Raw genomic sequence first — 7,451 nt, 5'->3', positions numbered from 1 at the left:
AAGGCTTTCGGGGTGGATTATGTTCAGGTATGTGTACAGCAATGTTGCAATAGTAGCAAATACTTTACGAACCCATCCTCTATAAATGTGTAGACTGGTTGACATGCCCTAGACATGCCCTAGACATCACATTAGGATTATGTACGTGTGTGTGTGGGCCTGCCCATTGGTCTCAAGGAAAACTAGGCATGTGCCTAGGGTCCAATTTCGCCAGGGGGTCTATTCAGCGCAAATATGCAGTATTTACTATTTACTATACTATTCCAGCCTCCATACCCCCCCCTTCCTAAACCCCATAGAGGAGTTTTTCTCTGCGTGGAGGTGGAAGGTGTATGACCACCGTCCACATGACCAGATGTCCTTACTGGATGCCATGAATGCAGGGCATGGAGACATTTCTCCTGAAGACTTGCTGGGTTGGATTAGACATTCCAGAAGATGCTTTCCAAGATGCATCGCCAGAGAAGACATAAGATGTGATGTTGATGAGAACTTGTGGCCAAATGCAGTAGAGAGGGAGAACTGGAACCCTTACAGTACTGTACAGTATGAGTGATTATACTATACATGTTGTTGTTTTTTTCGTGATTATTATTGCAGCCCTGGAATTTCAGGAAATTGTTTTCTTTTTTGTTTCAACTTTTTATTTTTCACAAGTAAATTACTAAATTACTATATGAAAAATAAAGAATATTGAAGCACATTGCTGCATTTCTGATTCATTCTTGTTACATATACTTTAGTACAGTCAATAAAGTGAAAAGGTGTTATTCTTATTCTATAGTGAAATACTGATTTATGTGAAAAATCATTCAAACTTCAAAGATAAAAGTTCATAATTTATGTAATGCTCCCTGTTGTTAGTGTTTTTAGGTCAGTGTGTTATGAGTGACTGTATGCTCTCTGAGTGAGAATTGTTGCCAGTGTTATGGTCAAACAAGTTTATTTTGAGACATGTATGAAGTGTTTTGGTGGTTTGATTGAGTTTTGGAAGTGAGATTAACTGTTTGGCCAATATGCATGTTGGTAATCCAGACTGTATGAAGAGTTTTGAAAAAAGTGGCTTCAGTATTGATCGATGCTTGTTAGCAATTGAAAAAAACTGTAAACTTCAACGATGAACATATCCACTGTTCTGACACTATGATAAACTTCAGCATGAAATACAATCTAATTTGGTTCAGTTGTTTCTATTGTGCATGCTAGATATGATTTTTGAGCCCAAAATTAGGAGTATAGTATTTTGCGTTATGACCAAAGAACACTTTCAAACTCTTTTTTGATAAGAAGGATTTTGTGTTTGGCAGCATCGTTTGATGATGACTGTTGTATATTGAAAATGCAGCAGTGATTTAACTTCATTGTTTGACATATCTAATGTTCTGGTGCTGTGATAAACTTTGGCATATAATATTCTCTGATTTGACACTGGTATTTTTATTTTGCATGCTATATTACATTTTGAACCCAAAATGAGCAGTATAGCATTCTGTGTTAAGAGTTTTGCACATTGAAACTATGTTGTGCAAAATGAGTCAAAGCAATCGTAAAAAACTATAATAAGGAGTCATTCATGTACTGGTGGAGATGTGGATAGTCTTGTGTCAGAGAAATCTGGAGACACTTGTAGCCCAACAAGCCAGGCAATAAAAATAATGCAGCAAATTCTCAAAATTCAAAGCACCTCAGAGCAGTGGGCGAGGATTTGCGTAAGAGTGACTGCAAGTCAGGCCACTGGGCCGTCCTCCGATACTGAATTAAGGCCCTCGGCTTGGTTTGTGTGAAGCAAGATTGAAACTCAGCCTTAAAACAATAAATAAGTGCTCTGTTTTGCAATGTGTTTGTCGGTTGTTTGGAGTTCACTCTAGATCTCAATGTTTCACCGGTGCTGTTCCCGAAATAAAGGGCATCCCACAAGTGATCAATTCAAGGAAATCTTAGCGGGGGAACTTACCCACTTGCAGTGACAGCAGTTTAAATGGAACATACCTGAGAAGACCACTAGAGGGAGACATAATCCTTTTGTGTAGCCGTGGGTTGCATCGTCCCTATAATGTAGGGTCCTGCAATGGTGCAAACATCACAAGGGGAGTTTCTTACTGTATACATATATTAAATAAATATGTTGGAAATAAAAATACTCTGCCTGAATGCAGTTCCCAGAGTGATCAAAATGATATGGTAGCTGCACCCATTTTCGAGTTCAAGTGTCTGCAGTCTCCCATCGCTGTCTTTAAAGTAATGTGTTGTCTCTTGCTTTCCATTAAAAAATGTAATGGAATACATAAAGGCATACTATGCAGGATTTTTACCCTGAAAATGCTATAAATAGCATCACAGGAATGCTAAGCCATATCTATGGTGCACTGGCCAATTTTGTGCACCTCTACCTGTTATTTGTTATTCTAAAAAGTGTTCGGGACGTTTCTGGGTGTGGGGAGGGGTGGTTGTGGCTACAGAGCCTGCAGTTTGGGATCAGATTTCAGCAGAGTGTTTGTTGCTAGCTGTTTTTCGCAGTGGCGGGGTTGAAGAAGCCCAGACACAGCGAAGTTAAAAGACAAACTGATGGGGCTCATTCAAGAACCGAAGTTAACCTTGGAAATGTTTTTCCTCAAGGGTGTCAGCTGAAGTTCGCCAAGTGGATGAAAAGCAATATGGAGCTGGTCTGTTTTGTGTTGGACCTTTAAGTAACGTTACTTTTAGCGAATGTTAGGTAGCTAGGTGGTCGAAGCACGGTGCCTTTTGTGTCAAATTCTGTTCTCTCATCAAGATGTGTTCCCCCTATGGGAACTATTGTCACTGTTTATAGTTGTAAATTTTCTAGCTCAGTAACTCACCTGCATTTTCAATCTGGGGAAACACATCTCAACAAGGGAACTGAATTCAATACTCGTGCTTTCTAGCTACATGTAGCCAACTTCTCTAAAAAAAAAAAAAAAAAAAAGCTTACAAAGTTGCTAATGTGATTAGCTGTGATCCTACGGGAGCCTTTGGGCGTAGTCCGCTGACACGACCTCTTCACTCAACATTTTGCTTGCAGCACACATGGGTGTGTCTTGTCCTCAATGGAGGTGTGGGCGGGTTTGAGGATGGAGGAGGAGACTTCTTTGATTGTAAACTCAGTACTCCAGAAAGGCCACAGATCCTGCATAGTATGCCTTCAAGCAGCAAGCTGTGCCAGCCTTTGGATTCAAGCGCCTTCTCTTAGACTTCCTCCTTCCTTCTTCGCTTCTCTGCATTGTAATGAGACATGATTTGTTTAAGCCATTTCTCTCTCTTTACCCATCTCCCTCTTTCTTTTACCTTGACCTCTCTTACTCTCCCTCTTTTACCCCCACTTAATATTTCTCTCCTCCTTCCTCCACTTTCCCTGTCTCTCTCTCCTTCCTTTTCTCTCCCTTTCTGTACCTCCCTGTCTCTCTATCCTTCCTCTTTCTCCACCCCCTCTCCCACTCTCTGTCAACCCCCACTCTCCCCCCTCGCTCTCCCTTTTCTCAATCTCTCACTCTCCCTCTCTCTCACCCCCACTCTCCCCCTCGCTTACTCTCTCACTCTCCCCCTCACTCTCAAACCACTCTTCCCCCTCTCTCCCCTCTCTTAACGGTGAAGCCACACTATACGCGTGACATTAGTTAGTCACTCACTCTAGCCTGACATTAGTTAGCCTAGCTAGGCAGCTTATTAACATTTTTCAGTGCTAGGTTACTGAAAAATTATTTTATTCAGACTGGACAGTGATATTAGCTAACGGCGATAACTACATTGCAGAGCCACCGACAATTTCAGAGACTTTTCTCCACGCTGCGTTCCTCAACCACTTCCTGTTCTGAGGGGTTGCAACTTCCTGTTACCAAAAAAAAAATGTATTCACTGTCATGCCAATGTTTTACATCCTAACAAGTGTGTTTGTGATCTTTTTTTGTTTGTCATGCTCGTATAACCTTTTTTTTTTCTTCAAAATTAAACTGCCCAATCCTGAAACTGCAATGAGACATTGATTGAATAAAATTTTAATGATGTCGTTAAATAAAAAAAACTAAACATAACCATTTTGGTGTGTGCCCCGTAATTTCCATTAGTTTAATTTGAATGTGCATTTGCCTGTATGCAGCGGCTGCTCGCGGTTTATGGTTTGGGAACGGTCCTGTTCCGCACTACAGCAGACAGTGAAGCTGGTTTTAGACGCAGATCCAGAAGACAAAATGGCCTCTTTTCAGCCATCTGATAAACAATTCACCCCGTCTTTGCAGTATGTTATGAAATATGTTGATTTGTTTCTGCCCTCCTTTATTCTGACAGAGGAAATGGGAGGTTATGGGGATAGAGATGGGATCACAGCTAGCTGAAAAGGTGTTTTGGAAGGAAGTCGAACCCCTGCTTGCGCGAGGGGACCCACAAGCTGCATGGCTCACAACCTCCACCACACGTCTTGCCACAGCACCATTTGAATACACTTCCTCTGGTTACAGTGCTGCTGTTGCTATGGTACATGTTTCATTACATTACATTACATTACAGGCATTTGGCAGACGCTCTTATCCAGAGCGACGTACAACAAAGTTAGGGTCTAGGGAGGTTGAACTCCAGACGAGCTGCAGCATTCTGTATGAGTTGCAGGGTCTGATGGCGGATGCCGGAAGGCCAGCCAGAAGGGAGTTGCAGTAGTCCAGGCGGGACAGTACCGTTGCTTGGACCAGGACCTGGGTTGAGTAGGTGGTGAGAAAGGGGCGGATTCTCCAGATGTTGTACAGGAAGAATCTGCACGCCCAGTTTACCGCTGTGATATTCTTGGAGAGGGACAGCCTGTTGTCCATCACCACTCCAAAATTTTTAGCACAGGGTGATGACGACACTAAGGTGTCCCCTAGGGAAATAGAGAAATCAACGAGGGGAGAGGTTAGAGCAGGAATGAAGATTAGCTCTGTCTTGCCTGGGTTGGGCTTTAGGTGCCTGGGCTGAGATTTAGGTTCCTGGGCTGAGCTTTAGGTGCCTGGGTTGACCGTTAGGTGCCTGGGCTGAGCTTTAGGTGCCTGGGTTGAGCTTTAGGTGCCTGGGTTGAGCTTTTCAAAGGAAACTGGCACCTTGAGACAAGCGACCCACAGTCCCCAAATAAAATGTCAGTCAAAAGATAACTCCGTGGTTACACGGCGCTTTGTACAGACAGAGGCGGTGTTATCGAATCTAATGTGTCCTGGCAAGGATGCGGGGAGGTGAGCCTGTCGAAACATTTTCGTTCTATTTACATGTCCAGAAAAGGTTGTTTGTGTGGTCACATTTGCATCAGGTTATACAAGGATAACAGTGCTCTCTTGTGAACCCAAATTTTGGCCACAGAATGCTTGTGTGCTCTATTTTTTTCAGCAAGAAGTCTGCGCCAACTTGTCACTTCTCAACTTGTCGCAGCGACTGTCTGTTCTCACCACCACGTTTGAAGAATTGGCCAATCGGTCTATTAATCAACCAATCAGTGAGTTGATGAGTCAAATAAGGAACAGTGTTGGTGCTTAATTTTTGGCCCGTTGCCATTACAGTCCAAAGGTACTGTTGTTGTTGTCACTCCCTCATTAATCCTTTAAGGTGTATGATACAAATATGTGGTTAGAATGTTCTCAACTAAACATTCTAATGCTGGTGAAACAGTCCCTACTGTTAACTGAATGCAATGAAGTTCTAGAACATGGACTTAGAATTTAAAGAAAAAATAAAAACATTCCTGGTTAAACCAACCTAGAGCAGTTAAAAATATTTTACCAAAACACTATGTTCATGGCTTTATTTGTAACGAGCAAAATGAGCTGAAGGGCTTGATGGGTTTTGACCTTCATTTAAAACCAAGTCTCAGAGGAACAGACGTGGTTGCCGAAAGCTTCTTGACTGCAGACCCAAAGCGGCTGCGCATAGCTAGTTAACTTGGCCCTTCTGTGGAAACGTTAATTTATCAGAATTAAAACAAAAGAGCAAAACAACAACAAAACCACGAACAAAAGAGCCACAGAATGACTATGAGATTCAGCCCGACAGCCAGAAACAGGGTTTAGCCAATCTCAGTGAATTGGTTAGAAAGTTAAGATAAGATGTAAGAGTTAAGATGTAATTTGATTGCCTCATGCACTTGATTGTATTTTTGCGCATTTCGCTTGTCCTTCTTTTTGTCTGCTTTTGCATTGTATCGTCTAAAACCAAATGTGTTCCCCTTTTTGACCAGATCTATCTTGAAAAACAGACTTTGATTTCAGGGGGTGTAACCTGCTAAAATAATGGTCAAATAAAAATTTTAAATAGACAGTGTGTAAGTCATGCGCTGCTATGTGTCATGGCTCTGTCACCAAATTTTGCCTCCTGGAGGAGCCCTGTTCACGGATAGGACACGCAGCCCCTGGTCAGTTTCCTGCCCTCATTGGTTCCTCTGAAGTACTCGATGAAGGAGGCATAGGAGTACTGGTTGACGACCTTCACCTTCCCGAAAATGTCCAGCTCGGCATCCTCCCGCTGGCCGTAGACCCTGGTCATGCAAGCGTTGGCCCTGGCGAACAGGACGTTCTCCTTGTGGAGCACCTGCTCCAGCCAGGCCAGCTTGTCCTGCTTGGTCCTTTGGTCCGCTGTGGTCAGGCTGCACCCGTAGAAGCCGCGCCTGTCCTGCTCCAGCCAGGCCCCGACACCCACCATGGGGTGCTCGTCCTCCGCGAAGGCGCCGCAGATCTGGTCGTCGGGCCCATGGAGGCGGCTGACCTCACAGGCGACGACGCTCACGAGGAAGAGCGTGAAGGTGCGGAAGTTGCGGACGGACTCGGAGAAGACCGCCGCCATGAAGTAGCGCCCCCAGCGCTCGCAGCCGCCGGCCCCGAATCCGCCATCCCCGTCCTCGTGCCCCTTGCACCGGCGCAGCTGGAAGGTCTGCCGGCAGAACTTGTTGAAGTCCAAGGCCTTCAGCCCCTGCCTCAGCTCAGCGAGGGTCTGGTTCTCTCTTTCACCTTCAAAAGCACTCGAGAACCTCAGCGCTTCGCCCGGGTCAGTTGTGTCCACGTACTTCCCAGCGATGGAGACGTACAGGGTCCTGTTCTGCACCTTGTACACGCAGTCGTTGAGCGCATAGTACAGGTCAACGTTCACGTTCTCTTTGGCCACGTAGCGGATTTCGCGGACCAGGTCCAAGATGGTGACGATGTGTTTGATGGGCGGGTTGCCTGCTGGCCTCCGGCCCGCCAGCCACACCAAGAAGGTAAATTTTGCGCTGATTTGGTCCAGGACGTAATCCGAAGCGCGCCGTTTCTCGTTCTCCTCGAAAAACATGCTCCAGGTGAGGCCTTCCAGGCAGTCGATGGAGGTGTACTTGGCCCTCAGTTCGGCGGGGGTGAACATCTGCGGGTGGGTCGGCCACTCTGAAAATTCGGCAAGGAGGGCCGGGCCGTGGTAACCGGGGACAACCAGCCCTCGGTGGCTGCCCCCCACTC

Source organism: Anguilla anguilla, chromosome 8 (assembly GCF_013347855.1).
Source record: "Anguilla anguilla isolate fAngAng1 chromosome 8, fAngAng1.pri, whole genome shotgun sequence".
NCBI classification, from domain to species: Eukaryota; Metazoa; Chordata; class Actinopteri; order Anguilliformes; family Anguillidae; genus Anguilla; species Anguilla anguilla.
This window is presented reverse-complemented; position numbering follows the sequence as displayed.